Source organism: Halichoerus grypus, chromosome 3 (assembly GCF_964656455.1).
Source record: "Halichoerus grypus chromosome 3, mHalGry1.hap1.1, whole genome shotgun sequence".
Lineage (NCBI taxonomy): Eukaryota > Metazoa > Chordata > Mammalia > Carnivora > Phocidae > Halichoerus > Halichoerus grypus.
The window spans coordinates 200,004,659-200,023,837 of record NC_135714.1 but is presented as its reverse complement, the minus strand read 5'-3'; the positions used below and the strand labels follow the sequence as shown (position 1 = coordinate 200,023,837).

At 34.4% G+C, this 19,179-nt stretch overlaps 1 long non-coding RNA gene across 1 annotated transcript in view; it reads left to right on the top strand.

The window, feature by feature from the left end:
• Positions 1-19,179, top strand: part of LOC118554419 (uncharacterized) — a 302,650-nt gene that overhangs the window by 158,477 nt on the left and 124,994 nt on the right. Inside the window, exon 3 of the long non-coding RNA XR_013446675.1 lies at positions 3,725-3,814. This is a non-coding gene — a long non-coding RNA (uncharacterized LOC118554419). The remainder of the gene's footprint in view (positions 1-3,724; positions 3,815-19,179) is intronic.

The following is a 19,179-nucleotide window of genomic DNA, read 5'->3' as shown; positions in this document are numbered from 1 at the left end:
GTATAGAGTAAGTCTCCTCAAATCACAAACACAGTGTCAAGAGCTAAATAAATCTCCCTCTGAGCTGTACTGCATCGCGTTCCTCTCCCCTCTCACTGGGACCCCGCATAAGTCTACTGCATTTCTGCTACTTGTCAGTTACACAACTAACTTTTACACATAATAAAACTCCCAATGGCTCTTTATTCTACAGAGGATGACTTTTCAGTACTATTGGTGTCCAGTAAATCATTTTTTATGTCATTTCTTGCTTGGCCCCTACTGGTTTCAAATTGCATCTAATCCAAAGTTTCTAATATAGTGAATATATTTCTCTAATTCACTTAGATCAAGTGATCTGACTGATTTTCATTTCTGATATGTATTTTAAAACTTGGAAACATTAATTTATCATTTTTTTATTTAAGCCAAGTAATTATAGGTGACATCTGTTCAGTGAACCGCAATTTAAATATGAATAATATATAGAACTTTATCTTAGGACTGTGCACTAATGTGTCAGCATGCTTTCTAATGTTTGTAATTAGTACTAAACAGTTTCATGTAAACATTAAGTACCTGGGCATGAAATTGAAAGCTTAAGCTCTCATCATCATCATAGAGATTAACAAGCACAGATACTGATGGGAAGGTTTAACTTCAGGCTGGTTATATGGAAATAAAAACTTGCTATTTTGCTAATGCAAAACCAACCGTATTCATTTCCTAAGGAAAGAAACAGCACATCACCACTTGTTTGGTATTTCAAGTGGTTTAATTAGACTTGTAGAAATTGACTTTTGTTGCTATTAGTAATAGTAGTAATAAGTATTAGTGTTCATTATTAAGAGGGGTCAGCATTTGTTTTCTTTTAAGAAAAGGGGGCCAGATAGTAAATATTTTAGGTTTTGCAAGCCAGAGGTCTTTGTTGCAACTATTCAATCCTGCCATTGCAGCTGAAGACTGCCGTAGAAAATATATAAATTAGTGTGCGTGCCTGTGATCCAGTACAACTTTATTTACAAAAGCAGGCAACTGGACCACAGGTGATGGTTTGCCGATTTCTATATTACTGTCACTTTATATAGTGTTTTCAGATAGTTGTAAACTAACACAGCAATCTTGTATTACCTAGATAAAGATACTCACTTTTTGCTGAGGGGGAAGGGAGTCCAGACTTGACTTGCACATGGAAAGCAAAGTAAGTGAGACTCAAGGCTCCAGGCTCCAATAGGTGTTTCTGGTATCTATTGTCTTATAAAGCAAGCCACTCTGAAAATCAAAATGTATATATTATGTAATCAATGAAAAACTCTTTTTCCTTAGTTCTGAATTTTGTCCTACCAGAGCATGGTGACAAGATGATAGTGCAAGCTAAAGAAAGGTCACGGCTCAGATCCCAGCCAATGGATCTGACACACGCTTAAAATGTAGGAATACGAGAGCTTAGCCTTATTCAGGAAGATTAGCACAGACAGAGGATGGACAACTCTTGTTACTTTGGTGAGAAGAGCAAGTTCCTTATCCAAATATTTTAAAAATAAATTAATAAATTAACAACATTGAAGACATTATTAAATATTGTTCTGAAAGAAATGATTAGGAATGATAATAATAACAGTTTATGTACAAATGAAACCATTTGGACTCGATTTATTGAACAATCAAAACAATTGTTGACACATGCTTTGAGTCAGATATTCCACTCAAAGCTGAGAGGATCCAGGAAAAATTCTTGTGCTCAAAAGACTATAATATAGTCGAGAGATATGGGTATTTTTTAAGAGCAGTCTAAAAAGGAAATGTGTGTGTTAGACATGATTAAAAGTGTAGGTTTTTAAAAGTAAGTAAAATGATAATGTACTTTAAAACATATGTATAATTGTCCAAATATATTTTATCTGTTTTAATCTACCAAGTGATCATTACTTAGAATGTTACAGTTTTATTTAATGGTGGGTACCATTTAAGAAAAAGAAATAAATTGGAAAACCCTATTGAAAAATATTCAAAATTTGAACATGATGAAAACAGATGCTAAATACTGAAGTCTTTTTGACACTGCAAAGACAGTTATTTTCATAGTTTTGTATAAAAAGATTGTGATATACTTTTTAAAAATGTGTCATTTTTAAAGTTTAAATCAGTATAGAGCTTCCATATGCCTATATATTAAAAACTAAAATGTGAAAATGCTAAATATTTTTATTATAAAAATTTTTATTGTAAATCTCAGAGTTAATCTTTTAAAATGAAATCAAAATCTTTATTATAAGCATACCCTATTAAATTATAAATATTACATAAATCTGCTTATGTCTTTAAGCAATGTAAGTATATGTTAATAAACTTAATATTATTTTTTAAGTTTGAGTTAAATTGACTATTGTATTGTTTGATTGTTGTATTTTTTGATTGTATTGTTTGATTACTTCATCACCATAGTTAAAAGCTTTATTATAATAAAAAGTCACACATGATATTAAGAACTTTTATTTTTATTTCCTGCTTTTCTATTTGTGGGAAGGGAGAAGAGGAGATATTCTGATATGAAGAAAAAGTTAAGAAACATTTAACATATCTGGGATAGAGATCTCTGCAAATTTAAGATGTAGTGATAAATTGGTGATGATGGATTTCATTTTCTTTGAACAATTAACTTAAAACATGTTTCCTGAAATATGACCCAATCGGTAATCCATTGTATGTTCTCAACTAAAGTCATTCACTGATTTTTTTTGGAATTTGGGATTTTCCCAATACAATTTAGTTTTCAATTTGTACAAGACAAAGTACATAAACAAATTGGAGGGAGAGAAAACAAAAGAGAGAGAAAGAGAAAATTAAGACAATCTGTAATGCTAAGCAAAAAAATGTTCAACTGCTTAAATAAAATATTTAGTTTCTCTTTATATTTTCCTTCAAACTAATATATTTGAAAAAAATTCTTATCTGGCTCTGACCAGCCCTCGACCTCATTTCACAAGAGACAATGACTAAAATACTAATAGATCTGGTTTACGTCCTTTGCAATTTTCAAAAAGAGTTTACGTTGATGAGGGACATGAATCTGGCTCATTGAGAACATCTCCCATTTATTGTAAACAGTCCTCCTTGAAAGAAATGGATATGTTAATTCCAGTTATGTTACTTAATAAAAAATAAGGGTTTCAAAAATTTTGTTTGTATTCTTGTTGTATTCTTGTTAGTGCATCACAGACTTTGTCCATATATATGTGTAACGATATTTAATGTTCCTATTAAACATATATAATTGATGCCCATTCCAGGCTAATTGAGAAATATCGGGATCCCTGAAGTTATACCTGTGGGTCATAATTGAAAATGTAGAAGATATTTGTCAGTCTAGTCTTCCTGTTAATTAACAATGTGTAAATGACTGAAATCCCCTTTAACACTGTGAAATATAAATTCTAGTAATCACCTAGGTAATTTGAAATTATGCTCCCTCTCTTACTTTCTTGTACACAACTGTCTTTTCAATCAAATATCCCATTGTCTAAGTAGTTGGTTTAGTCACTTTATTTACTTCTTGCCAGAGCGTCGGTGTGAGACTCTTCTGTAGGTATTCTTAAAAGTTTTTAACTTAACTACTGTTTGTTTAAAGAAAAGCTTCCTACATGCTTAATAACATACATTTGAATTGCACCAAATTAACTTAAAGTAGAATAACTTAAAGTAAAAGAAACACACCACTGCATACTTGTTTCTTTTATATTTATAGGATCCCATATTTGAGAAATGATGTAAGAGGAAGTGTAATCTCTCTCTGGATCATGAAGAATCAGGTGGAAAGGATCAAGGATACACTAAGGTAAGCCATCAGTGTTCCCTTAGCAAGGTCTCATTTTCCCATGTAAGCCTTTATTTCACCTTTACCTTTTCAAGGCAAAGTGCTATTCATTTCCTTTCCTTCCTTTGATTATTGAATTGTGATCCTTATAGTCTGATTATCCTATGACTCTGTTCCTTGGTCATGAGAAGAATGAAGTAATTATAGGTTTTGTGATTGTTCTATTTGTTTTTGAGGCTAATTAGTCTTAATGGTTGTTGTGGAGGGAGATGAATGCAGGATCACAAGATCCTCAGGCTCTAATCCTATATTTCACTAGCTCAAGTGTGATCTCAGGCTGGTCAGCCCACCACCCTGTCCTTCCGTCATCCATTCACGAACATGAACATGAACAAACACACAGCATCATGGGAGACCAAGAAATGCTCAAAACATCCCTTGGGATTTGAAAATGAAACTGAGTAAAGTCAGATTATAAATGAAATGAAAGGGGGGTAAGAAATAAATGGTTAACTGAAATGTGCTATATGTTACTAATAAGATTTGAAATGATTCTCCTGAGATGTTTACTAGCTCCTACTTTAAAATCTTTTTAAAAAATTTACTTTTCCTCAACAATCTTATTGCTACTTACATTGAAAAACTTAGGAAAATGTAAGAATATAAAATATATCAGAAAACATACTTGCTATTTAGAGACTTTCCTACCTTCTAATACAGTGATATTGAAAGATTCAAAAGTATTTGCTTATTCATTGATTTTTTCAAGAAACATCGGGTCTTTGTTGTTGCATGCCAGTTGTGATGATGACTGGTTGCTTAATTTTTTTCTTCTTTATTGGTGAACCAAGAATTATAATTGCAGCCCTCTCGTAAATATGTTGTACAAATTGAATGTATGAATGCATGCAGTGCCCTTCAGAAAGTACATAGGGGCAAAGTAAGAACTCAATTGTGGTAGATATTTTTATTATAATTTAAATTAATGTTTGTTGAAAGAGATGAGTTAAAAATGAGATAAAGCAGTCTGGGCATTCAAAACAGAGAGAAATTATTTCTCGCAAATGTCATCTGGATGCTTCTTTTTTTCTCTAGTCCTATCTTTGATTTTCCTTCCTCTATTCACTCCAGGAGGTAGCGTGAGAATTTGAAAAGAGTTTTTCATTTACACACTCCCTGGTTACTCAGATCTATTCCCTTAGAGAATCCTTCAGCGAGCTACTTGATCTCCCGAGATGTGATTTCTTATTGCGAGGTGTGTAAAATGTCTGAAGCATAACGGGTCATCCATGCTTACTGGCTTGTAATTAAGATTTAATATAATTTAAGACTGATTTAATGGTGGCTTATGATGTTAGAAAAAAAGACAGTTTTGAAAATCAGAGAGAATGCCCTGAGATAAAAATAATTCATTTGACTCTATTGAAACATAAAGAATAAATAACAATGCATATAGTGCATTAAGTCATTTACTATATTATGTAATATATATATATATATTGAATGTTTTTCCAATCCCCAATTATCAGTAGAAATCTGTAAGAAAATTTAAGAGTGAAAAAAATATTTGGCAAAGCTTTATTCTAATACCTGGTAAAAGAATAGATAATATTTCCTTCAGTACTTCTATATACATTAGTAAAGTAATGTCTGTTAAAGGAAGGTGACTTCCAATGACTTTTTCCTTTACTTCCACAAGTCCCATTTAGATCTTTTTGCAATATGTTTATTCTGTCTCTCTCTCTTTTTTCTTTTTTAGAGCAGGAGAGAGAGAAGTGGGGGAGGGGCAGAGGGAGAGGGAGAGAGAGAATCTTAAGCAGACTCCACACCCAGCGCAGAGCCCGACGGCGGGTTCGATCTCACGACCCTGAGATCATGACCTGAGCCAAAAACAAGAGTCAGATGCCCAATCGACTGAGTTACCCAGGTGCCCCAAAATATGTTTATTCTTATTTTACTGTGTTATTCTTTCATTGTGATTTCTGTTTATTTGTTAATCTCTCTGAACACCATTTTGGAGTTTTTGAGATTGTTGTCTCAGATCCATGGAATTATAACTGATGAACTGGTTAAGCCCACGGACTCCAGTGCCCGAGTGTCTTGGTTTTCATTCCACGGCTGACATTTACAATCTGTGTCACCTTGGGCAAGTTATATAACATCTCTGCATCTTGGCTTCACATTTGTAAAGTAGGATAACAAGAGTGCCTACCTCAGAGACTTGTCATAAAACTAAAAGAGTTTTTGTAGTAGGGCTAGAGGAACCTGAATGAGCCTATGGCATGTAAGTCCTATGGAAGAGTCTGCAGCTATCACTGTTTTCAACCCCCTGGGACTGGTTTTTCTTGCTCACTTGGTCAGGGTATCTGGAGACTTCTTTCTTCTTCCTTTAGCAAAGCCATTCACTAAATATGCAGTATTTTATATAGAATCGTTAGGTGTTTATGGTTAGAGGTCTTCAGGGTGGTGAGGCCTGGCATGTTGTTGAATGTCAAATCCATTCAGTTGAATATTTCTTATGATTATGTGCCAGGTTCTACTAAAATAGCTATATTGGGATAGAACTTTATAGGTATATGCTGCAAAAGAAAATAATATAAGCTACTATAATGGAAGCAGCCCCTTTTGTATTTTCCAAGATTATGCAAATGGTTCTTTCAATTTAAGAAATTAAGTATTTTTATGAAAATAATGTATGTTTTCAGGGCACCTGGGTGGCTCAGTCAGTTAAGCGTCTGACTCTTGATTTTGGCTCAGGTCATGATCTCAGGGGTGTGAGATCGAGCCCCATGTTGGGCTCAGTGCAGAGTCTGCTTGAGATTCTCTCTCTCCCTTTCCCTCTCCCCCTCCTCCAGCTCACACTTTCTCTAAATAAATAAATAAAATATTTTTAAAAAAGAAAATAATGTCTGTTTTGGATCTATATTTTTATAGAAACATAGAATTAAAATAAAATAACCAAAGGTTTTTATAGGTTATATTTTTTAAAAATCTATTTTACCACTCTCAGTCTATATTTTATTTATACACTCACAAGTCTTTTTTGTCAAATCCACTTTTGGAGAAACTAATATCAGATTAAAGTCAAAATGCTTTCAATAATAAAATAATTTAACAGAGACTTTATAATAAATATTTATCTTAATTATCTTACAAATTTGTCAAAAAGCTATTCTAAGAAATGCCAAGAGATTTTATTCCACCCTTTCAAAAAGATAAAAAATTAAATCCATCCATTTCTGCCATTGTAAGAACTATTGTGATTAATTGTTCTCATCAAATCTGGCCAACTCTGGTAATATAAACCATACAGTTTACAAACTAAGGCACTTCTTAATAATGAAAATTTCTCTTTTGAGATTTGAACTATAGGAAAAAATCACAAGGATACTAATGAGAGAACACAGAATGATTGAAGACCAATCCTCCTTAAAAATAAAAGTTTAATTTTTCATGTGGCACAACTTTAAACTATTTACATCAGTTTCAGTATTTCACCTTCTATTCTAAAGAGTTTATGAATGATTCAGCATCACCAAGGGACAATATCTAAAGAAACAGAAGTTAATAGGAATATCTTTTCCTCAAATGTAATACATACCTATTTTTACTAAGATCACTATAAATTGGCCTAAAATTCATTATGTATTTTTATTTAATAGAATATTAAATATAATATTCTATTTTAGTTTATGTATGTATATGTGTATGAAGAGATACATATATATATACTAGTCTATTAATGTATGAATATATATACTAGTCTATTAATCTATCATATATACATATATGATAGATAGATGATAGATAGATGTATTTTTTCCAGGTTAGTTCAAATTTAGTGTTATATCCTGCAATTTATTATCTGTCTGTGAATGATTGCCAGAGTCTACTTATTTAACAGACCTGCTACACTAAATTTATCCTTAGGAATAACATCAGTTAATTATAATATGTAGAATAAAAGTGACATCCTTAAAGATATACTGTCAAGATTACAATACATTCTACAGGTTTGCATGGGTGGTCAGGAAGTTCTAAATTTCTGTTCTAAATTCACATCAAAAGTGAATCCTCAAAACTAGGGGTGTCAGAATCATTATTACAGTTCACACTTAATCAAGGGTGACTGACAGCTCTCAAGCCTTACCACTCCATTTTCCTTCTGCTCCACATCCAGGAAAGTTGATTAGAAACCCCAGGTGCTCCCTCCTTAAACGCCCACTAGGAAGTCCAAACAACTCAAGACCTGGACCAAATAAGGGAACTATCACCCTAGCTTAAGCCCTTAATCACATTAAAAGCCAAACGAGTCTCATTTCCCTAATTCTCTCAAGCAATTTTTAACCTGATTGGGAGCTCTCTGCTCTCCCCATAAAACCTCATTAGCTGAATAGTAAATGTTTCCAGACCTCTTGGGGCAAGTGTGGCATCATCAGTCTTGACATCTGGATAAATGTTGGCTGGAGGTCCACCCAGTATTTTTGGAGTGTCCACAACAGGCATTATTTAATGAGCTGATAAATGAAGAAGAAAGAAAGAATTGTAGAAGGGGATTAATCTAGTTTTACTTATGATGGGTTCTGAAGTGGTTTGGGATATACAATTAGGTATGTCACGTATACCTTTGGCCATAAGTATGGAGATTGGGAGTGAGTCTGGGCACTGGGAGCTTGAACACATCAGCATGTGCATGATAATCAATGACTGGGAGGGTAATGGGATCACCCAGGAGGTGAAGAGAATAAGGAAGTGAAGGCTAAGCACATCGCTTTTGCTTACTTCTGCCTCTGTATTATTTACTACTCCTTCTGCTTTTTACTGCGTCTCCTTGAGATATTATTCTCACTAATGTATTCAACCTTTATGAGCATGACTGAACTTCAACCTAACTAGAAGTCACAGATTATTTGATTTTACATAAAAGAGCAATTTTATTTTAGCAGAGAGAGGAGGAATGGTGTTGCCAAATATTGGTTATGCCAGGCTAAAGTTTATCATTGTGTCTACAAGATAAGAACCTAATCATTAATTTGAGTTTCATAGGGACTTACAGTTAATTGGGAATACCAAACAGGTGAGACGTGCTAATTAGAGTTATACAGTTATATTTAAGGCTGCTTAAATCTGCTGCTGCTTAATCAATAGTACATGTTATTATTCAAAAATAACTGAGATAAATGAAAATAATCTTTTTCTTTTAGGTCAATCTTTTAAAATCCCAGTGTTTAAGTCATAACCGAGACAACTAAATGAATATTTCCGGGTTGGGTCCCAGACATAAGTAATTTTTAAATCTCCACATGTGACTCCAGTGTGCATTCAGTCTTCAAGAGCATTACTGCAGGTGAACAGACCTTAGTAGAAATAAGCAATATTTAGGTCTTAGTTTTAAATGTAGCCTATATCTTGTTTCAGAATGGATTTAAGGTGTTGCATATGGCTACGCTGATTCAAATATAACTGCTATTTAATCAGCTAATTAGGCCTTTATTAAATCAAAAATGTAGGCCTTAATAGCTCCATTTTAGATAAGAAAATTGAGGCTTAGAAGGATCAAGTCACTTTCCCCAAAATACACAACTAGTGAGTAATGGCGAAGTCATTTAAAACCAAGTTTTTCTGGTTATTTTCCTAAGTTCATTCACCTAGGCAACATAGCTCAGTGAGTCACAGGTTAAGAATCCAGAATTTTTAATATTTTGTTCATCAAGTACTCCGAGAACTTGCCATATTTAGTTTCCCCATCTCTCAAGATGCGTGTAAGATAATATTAAATTGTAGCATTTTTAATAAGGCATGATTCAATAAACATATGAAAAAGTTTAGAAATATTTGTGTACAAGTGACCAAAAGCCTTAGATACTTATTATAAGGGTAGCTATCTTTCATTATTATTATTATTATGGGAATTTATCCATTTCTTCTCTATTGACCAATTCTTTGGCACATAATTTTTTATAGTATTCTCTGGTAATTCTTTATCTTTCTGTTGTGTTGGTTGTTATTTCTCTTTCTTTTTGTTTGAGTCTTCTCTCTCTTTTTTTGATGAGTCTGGCTAATTTGGCTTATTTATCTTTTCTTCTGTTTTTTTTTTTTTTCTTTTCTATTTGATTTATTTCTGTTCTAGTCTTTATTATTGCTTCCTTCTACTAACTTTAGGCTTTGTCTTTTCTTCTTTTTTTAGTTCCTTTAGGTGTAGGTTTAAGGGTGGGTGGTTGGATGGGATGGGCACAGAGTGCTAGCCAGGTAGATGGAGAGTGTTAGCACTGGCTTCCCACAGGCCTCCAGCTTTCTAGACTTGGGGCAGGGGTAAGAGAAAGGGTGCCTGCCCACAGTTTTGTTCTTAGAGGAATCACCTGCAGATCCCTTCCCTGCCAGCACACATCCTGAGATGAGCCAGTAAGTTTCCTTCATGTTTATAGCCCCGGTACTTATTAAACTCCTTCTTTGCTGTGTCTCTGGCTGAATTGTTGAGTTTACTGGCTCTTTAATGGTAGGGACTCAGTTTCCTTATGCCCTCTAGCTCTCCTGGAGTTATGCCTGGCTGATTTTCAAAGCCAGACATTATGGGTACTCATCGTCCCTTTGTGGTTCTTCAGGGCTGGGGTTGCCAGTGGGGGGAAGCAATCCTAACTTTAGACAACTTCAGATATAATTTCTGACCTCTTATAACAACAGGCTTGACATTTTAGTTATTCTTCACTTACTAGTAGGAAATCCCCTGAGTTTCTTTTTTATGAAACAGCTACAAAATATTTAGTTCAACTGCCATCAAAACATCATCTACTCAATTTTTCTTACTCAACTACAGGGCCCTTAAATTCTCTAAATCCAGGGATCATATTCTGAGAAGGAAAAATCAAGCTCTTCCTGGAAAGTTTTCAAAAGAGAATTAGCCATAGTCGTTTAGTAGAACTAACATGATGATTCATGCACTAAATTAGATTTATAAGATTTATCATTATAAAAGTTTTATGTAGGTTACAAAATCTCTTGGAAGACAATTGAAATATAATTATGGAAAAAATATTATAATCACATTTTCCAAATAGATTTTGGCTTAAAATGATGGTCAATTAGCTATTTCTGATATTAAGAATGAATTAAATTGCAGGGTGTATGTTCCTTTAGCTTATTCAAGAAGTGTGCTGTAAATAAATTTTCTCTCATAACTTCCCAGTCCATCATTGAGTATGAGAAACAAAGATAGTACACTAAAAGTGTTTGAAACTATTAAAATGAATTAAGAGAACAATTCTCTTACAATTTTTCAAATGCTATCTTTCCAAGTTTCTTCTGAATATTTAAAATATCTTTACTTTTCCTCCTTGAAGATATAAAAGCTAGAAATATTAATTAGCTGGAAGTTAGTAAATTCAATACTATAGGTTATACTGAGTGGAGAGTCTTGTTAAATTTTTAATCATACATTTGGAAGACTCCAAATTATGAAGTCAGTGCTTACCCCTACACAATCCTGGTTTGGGGGGTCATCCCGATGGGTGTAAGAGTAATTCCAACCATCTGTCAGTGATTGGTCCAGGAACCTAGGCCTACACCAATTGGTGCATAGCATCACCTGGACATGTGAATTGGTTCCGAAGAGCCGCTGGAAGAGAATAAGCAGTCAAGAAGCATCTGTCAATTGAATGGGTATGGTACCAAGTTTAGCCTCAATGTGGCAGGGGTTTCTGGGATAAAATTCTTCATTCTTAATAAGGAACATCTGTAAAAACAGTTGTAATCCTTCTTTCTATTGAAAGTTTTATTATACTGTATGCTAACTAACTGGAATTTAAGTAAAAAGTAAAAAAAAGAAAAAAGAAAGAAAGAAATTTGTATGCATGGAAATGAAGCTTACAAGTTTTATAGCCACTTTCTAACAGCCTGTGGATGTTGTCAACAGAGAAAGAACAGAGGCAGGAAAATCTCAGAGAAATGGAGTTGGAGATTTGACTGAACCATGACTGATAGTTTTGAATCTGAACATTTCAGTTATACCCCTCTATTATTTGAGATAATTTAAGTCAGATTTTCTGTTAATTGTGTCTAAAAGCATAATTTTTGTATATAATCTCACTGTGTTTGTGTATACATAATACATAACTGGGTTGGTATAAAATGAATCAAGTTGTCTTTCCCCAAGCAATTTGTACATCGCTTTCTTGCAATTGACTATTGTTACAGATAATACACCTTACAAGTGAGTTGATTATTTTTCTTCATTAACTGTAGCATTTTCCTTCATATTTAAAAAAGTACAGTAATTTTGCTAGTGTGGTTTGATTGCTTCATATCAGTTTTTCCCAGGATATGTGCATCCTTTTATGTATATATTCAATTACTTTTTTAAGTTTAGAAAATCTTTTCTAGTATAAGTCTAAATACATTTTTATTTCTTTTGTTCTTAAGTATTTATATTTTAGATCTCCTTTTCCTAATGTAGCTATAAAGTTTCCAATCTCTTTAAACTCACTGTGTAATTAAATTAGAAACTAATGACAAATATAGACAATAACACTGTTATTTGAGAATTTACAAAATCTCCTTAAAACAACTCTTGGGATAAAAAGGTCAAAATAAAAAATCTTTTCAAGATATCAATAGCAGTAACACTACATACCAGAACCCACGGGTTACTCAAAAGTAGAAGAGAAAATTCAGAACCTTAAATATACATTAAGAACAAGATATATTGAGGCCACCTGGGTGGTTCAGTCGGTTAAGCGTCTGCCTTCGGCTCGGGTCATGATCCGGGGGTCCTGGGATAGAGTCCTGCATCGGGCTCCTTGCTCTGCGGGGAGCCTGCTTCTCCCTCTCCTCCCCACTTGTGCTCTCTCTCACTATCTCTGTCTCTTTCTCTCAAATAACTAAATAAAATCTAAAAAGAAAATTAGAAAAAAAAGAACAAGATATATTGAAAATAAGAGGAATAAAAATTTAAGTGAAAATTTTAGAAAAGAGAGAAAACCTACCTGAAGCAATTATGAATGTTATTGAAAATAAAAATATTAATTAATAAAAACATAGAATAGTAATAAACTAAAATTCTACAAATTAATGCATAAAAGCAAGCATTGATTCTGTTAGAAAAGCAATGATAATGTACATACAACAGAGTTTAACCTAATCAAAGAAGTAGAAATATTAAAATGACAAAAAATCAAAGATACAGAGTAAAGTAAATGAATTATGAGATACTTTTTTACCCAATTTTCCAAAAAAAAAATTTGAAAACCTTGATGAAGTTGAGGATTAAATGACACATAAATAATCATCTAGGAAGTCTCAATGTCTCAACTTGCTGAAGATGATATCATGATGAATTCTTTCAACTCTTCATCTTTAAAAGAAAATGCCCATTTTATTTGTATCATACCAGAGCATGAAATGGAAAGAAATCTTCCAAATTCTTTTTACAAAGTCTGTCTATCACTTATAATGAACCTTGTGAAAGATAGCATAAGAAAATTTTAAATTATCTTTTATCTGTCAAGATTCCATCCGAGAGAAAACCTGGTATGAACGGAGGGGTAAAGAAGTCGTTGTAGACATTAGACTTTATGTACTGTTGGGGGAAGCTGAGTGGAGGGGAAGTGAAAGTGGAAAAAGAGACCTGAAAGATCAGAGGAGTCACCAACCAGTTAGGATAAATAGCCTCACACATCTGTTTGCTGAGAGGGGACCATGAAAAGGTAGCTGGAGCAACCTGCAGGGAGCTGTTCCCTCCCTGGTCCTGCAGCCACGTGTCTGCTGATGGGTCAGCAGTGACTGTGGGGCAGCAATGTCAGCCGCGAGGAAGAAGACTTGGATGTGAGGCAGAAGAGAGTGAAGACAACGCTTTGGTTGAAGCAGTTGCTCCAATTCTGCCTACGGAATGTCACAAAATTTCTTTCTTTAGCCAGCTTTCACTAAGAACAGTATAAGGAAGGGGTTACTAAGAAACACTGTTTCCAACTAGACCAACTTGTCCGTGGAACTATTTAGCATAGTACATACAGTGTCAGTACAGACTTCTTTCAGCCATAGTTAACCTCTAAGTGAAGGTAGTAACAAAATCAGGTCATGATGTAACTATACGTTGTACAACAAGAGCACACAAACACTCTCCCCAGAAAAGAATATGCAAAGTCCCAGGTCACTGTATCTATTTTCCCGTGATGAACACTCACTTCTCTTCTAGTCACATTTTTGCTTTGCTATCCTGTAACTTAGATCCTGAGATATCAGTTTAATCACTGTTAATACTTCTTGTGTTAGACAGGAGAAGAATGGGGCTAAAAGCAGAAGTTTGGTCAGTATACTCACATACACACATGTGTGTGTGCACACACACACATATATTCAGAACATAGTAAAAAAGAAATGACTACTATAGTCCTCATTTGAAACTGATCAAATGGTCATAACTGATGGTTATGAACTTCCTTTTTGCACTATACATTTCAGATTCCTTTTGCTCTCAGCAAACACCTCTGGAGTTGGGTTTTTTACCTGGTAGTGTGAAACAAATCTTCACTTCACATAAGCTACTAGGGGTTGTTATGGTTTTTTATGGGGTTTTATTCAGAAGACATAGGGATATTAAATCAGAACTTGGAAGATCTAAATTTCAGACAGACTCCTCCTTGCTCAGTGTGTGGTAACAACCAGTTTCTATGTTGTCTATTAACAAGGGTTCCCCTCATACTCAGGTCCCTCATCCCTGCCTGTAGCCCGACCTCCTTTTTTGTGCATTGATTCAGTCAGGGGCCAGACTTATAGGGAAGCAGAGCCCAAAGTTGAGGGTAAAAGAAGCAAAATTGCATTAGTGAATCATATAGGCAATAGTGAAAGGAGTCATTCTGACTTCTGCATTTTGATTCCTGGACCCATGGATCCCAAAACAGCACCAATATATTGGTCACTGAGTCTAAGTATATACTTCATCTTAGCAAAATTACCCTAGCCCTGTGAAGTATTGCCACCCAAAATAGTCCATTCCACCATTATATAAGGCTGGTTGCTTCGGGACAATTGAAACATAATAAAGCTAATGAATTTTATAAGCATGCGCCCATTGACATACTTTAGTTTTGTAAAATGAGCTCTTTAGTTAAATGCTCTGCTATGTGGAATATTGTGAAAGTCAATAAAATAATTTTGGAAGTCTACAGATAATAGTTTGAGCAGAAGAATGCAGATAGGAAGGAAAATCTATATTCAGAGCAAGTATATATTATAGTGAAAACAGACAACTGCCTTCCATATGAAATATTTATGTGATTGGGGCGCCTGGGTGGCTCAGTCGTTAAGCGTCTGCCTTCGGCTCAGGTCATGATCCCAGAGTCCTGGGATCGAGCCCCGCATCGGGCTCCCTGCTCGGCCGGAAGCCTGCTTCTCCCTCTCCCACTCCCCCTGCTTGTGTTCCCTCTCTCACTGTGTCTCTCTCTGTCAAATAAATAAATTTAAAAAAAAAAAATCAAAAAAAAAAAAAAAGAAATATTTATGTGATTAACCTGACATCAGGTAGTTGGTTAGAGTTCCATGACAATAGTGCTTTATTGGGGTCAGCATTAGTTTCTGCCATTATCAGGTGGGGCACTCGTTAATGGCTATAGTCACGTGTGCCTTCATGAATGGAAGTCCATGTTGATGAGCCCATGCGTAATGACCCTGCAACCCTGACAGTTTTGTACATGAGCCAACTGAAAGTTATCTTTCCATGCGTAAACACACACACACACACACACACACACATCCCAAGAATTTTAGAAAACATTTTTTACTTAACTATGTATTTTGAATATTTATTTATTTAATTTTGCAAAAATTATATTTATACAGCACAATTTTTAATTATTGCATAGTGTTCCATTAAAGGTTTATATTGGATTTTATGTAATTATTTTCTGTCTTTTGAATATCTAGGTTGCATTCATTCACTGCAACAGAAAATAACCAAATTTTCATGTTTTTCTTCAATTATTTCTAAACAAAATTAGTAATTTTTACAAATGGAAAAGTCAAAGTCCTTTTCTTATGCATTAATTTTTTTAAATTATGAAAATGTTGCATTCTAAAGTAAAAGGAAATAAATGGAGTGAATGTCTTGATTTGCACTTTCTACTATTTATGCAAAATAATAATAGCCATCATGTATCATGTGTGTATGTAAATATATGTGGTATTATGTATTTTTATCATCGCTAAACATAATTAGAGTTATTTTTAATTCACTTATCTAATTAAATAATTCCATTTTTGTTATTAGTGGTTTAATAATGGTCCTTTAAGTTAATACAATTTTACATGATGATATTTTATACTCTTATATATTTAAGTTTTTATAATTGATCTTGAACTTCCAGCCTCCAGAACTGTTAGAAAATAAATTTCTGTTGTTTAAGCCTCCCAGTCTGTGATGCATTGTTATGGCAGCCTGAGCACACTAATGCAGAGTTTAATCTATTAAAATCAGTAAGTACACAGAGTACATATGAAGAGACAGAAAAAACAGCCAAGCCTTTTTAAAAAAGAACAGTGTAGGAGGGCTTACCCTACCAGATATCAAAACTTATTATAAAGCTGGGATTATAAAATTACAAGTTATTTATATACCAGAAAGGGGAGGACAACAGTAATCTGTTAGAGAGAGAATGTCAGGGGTATAATGAATTTTCCAACTATCTCCCTAGGGCACTTAGCATAAATCTCAAAATGGGTTAAAAACACCGACAAAACAACAGCAGACTTTTGAATCAGCACCCTTTGAAACACTTTAGATTTTAGTCTTAACAAAATTAGAAAAATGTTTTTAGCATTAGAGTTTACATTCATCTCCCTAGATTCTGCCTAGATTCCCTTTTACTGAACTTAATCACCCTCTATTGACTCAGTATGTAAATCCTTTAAAGACTTTTGACAATTATCTTCTCTCTAGAAGTCTCTAGCCAAGGACTGCATATTTTATTTCTCCCCTCTCACTATATAAATCAATCCCTCTAGACTCTTAATTGTATTTGCTGTTCTTTTTTGAATTCTTTCCAGTTCCTCTGAGTTCAGCATAGAAAAAAAAAAAAAAAGAAAGGATATTGTCTCAAGGTGAATTCTAGCTCAGGTGTACTTTCTTGTTTAGTAACATCATGTGGCCACCAAGATGGTTTTCAGTTTTTCCCCTGAATTGTTACATTATCTCAGTCTCCTCTGATTTATCGTTCAGTATCCTCTCTTCTCTGTCTGGTTTGACTGCTTTACAATTGTCTCTCTTCCACTGAATATTTGTTCCTGATTATTTTTCCACAGACACGCTCCCTCATATAATTTCAAGTTGAATATCATTTTCTTATTTTTTTCACCTTACTTCAGATTCCTCTAGGCTTTTTTTCTCATGTTCCATCCGTATGGGTGCTCAGCGCACCTCTGCATTGAGAAACCTCTGTACGTTTTATTAACTCTTCACCAGTTCCAGATATGCCATGGAATATTTAAATAAGACTGAACATGAAGCAGATTACCACATGCATGGACGTGCTCGGTCCCCATCCTTCCCGTGGTCTGTTTGCCAGTGTCCGTTCCTCCAGCATTTCAGTCATTATGAAATAACCTAGAAAAAAAAATAGACTATATCAAATTCCTACCCCCAACCCCTGTTTAATTGTTCATGTATCCATTTACCCCCAGGATTTCCTTCTATCTTTGAATCTTTGGTTTATCCAAATAAAGTTTGCTCCATAATGGTTTGTTTAATAAATATTACTAAGCTTCTGATTACATTTCTGAATATTAAGCTATGTTTCACTGGAGCCTGCATGGATTTAGGTCATGCTGAAATAGAAAACATTCCTTAGAGGGTCAAGGTGATCAGTGGGAAATGTCAAAGCTTCTGTCAATATTTCCCCGTGATCTGTCTAGACACTCATCTTGGAAATTAATCTGAGGGTGCTCACATATTTTTCCCATAGAAATCTGGGCACTCTCCTTTTTTACAGAAAATAATGAGTTAGATATATAAAGAATAAATTAATATGTAGACTGTATCACTGGTCTGGACAGAATTTCAAATGGTAGGTAGTCCAGGTCACTTTCTTGAGATAGAACCTTGCTTTTTTGATTTGATCATGTGCATATTTTTATAGAACTTACCATTGCTAGGTATAGTGTGACAGTGTTTCTGGAGAGGTAAAAGAAAAACAAAACAAAAGAAGATACTGTTCTTTAGGAACTCACAATCCACCCTGAGTAACCACAGTGCCACAATCCATAGGAAACATTACACATGAGCACCAGTGTTCCCTGCTTTAGAGGGAAGGTGAACAGGGCAGAAGAGCAGAGCAGAATCTGCTGTATGCTCCTGCATTCAGTTATTTGTTACAAAACATGCTTTTGCCAGTTGAGTATCTAAAATGAAATTTGTTCTGCTGTCATAGTGCATAAGGATGTTTTTAGTGCTATACAATGGGAAAAGATAATAACATTCAATCATTCTTGCTTTTTTGATGAAATATACAGCCTCTTTCATCAGAAAAATGACCATATACAAATATGCAAATATTTCTACAATTTTAGGAAGCCCTTGTGTATTGGTCCTCTATTCCATAACAAATGATCACAAATTAGTGGCTTAAAACAACATAAATTTATTATTTTACAGTTCTGGGGGTAGAATTCCAGTACAGATCTCACTGGACTAAAACCAGGGCTGTACTTCTTTCTGTGGGTCCTGCAGGAGAATCCATTTCCTTGTTCATTCAGGCGTTAGCAGAATGCAGTTCAAGATTATAGGACTGAGGTCCCTGTATCCTTGCTGGCTATCACCTGGGGAACACCCTCATTTCCTGTCATCCTCTTTCTGGTCCTTGCACAAACTCCCTCACATTTTTGAACCAGCCGCTGGTTCGAAAGCAAATCCTTTTTATGCTCCCATTTCTCTGACCCATTACCTACCTTCCATGTTTAAGAGCTCATGTGACTAGGTTGGACCCACTTGAACAATCCAAGACAGTCTTGCCATTGTAAAGCCCTTACCCTCAATCACATCTGCAGAGTCTCTTTTGCAATGGAATATAACGTATTTACAGGTTCCTGGGATTGGGGCATGGACATCTTTTGGGCAGGAAGATAGCATTCTGCTTACACTACTTGTGATCTAGAACCCAGCTATGGGCGTCCAACAAGTACTGTGGAATCTAGGTTAAAATTCTTGAATTACTACTTGATTTTCTTCTTTCCCCTCCTTTAGTTTTTGTTTCATACGGAAGAATTCCCTGATAACTACTATCTAGGACTTTTCTTTTTGGGGGGATTTCTTAAAAGAAAATGTCTACATTTCACTCACCAATTGTATAATTCAGTAATGACATTAAAACCCCATAAACTCCTATCCTGTTTAAATAAAGTAATTT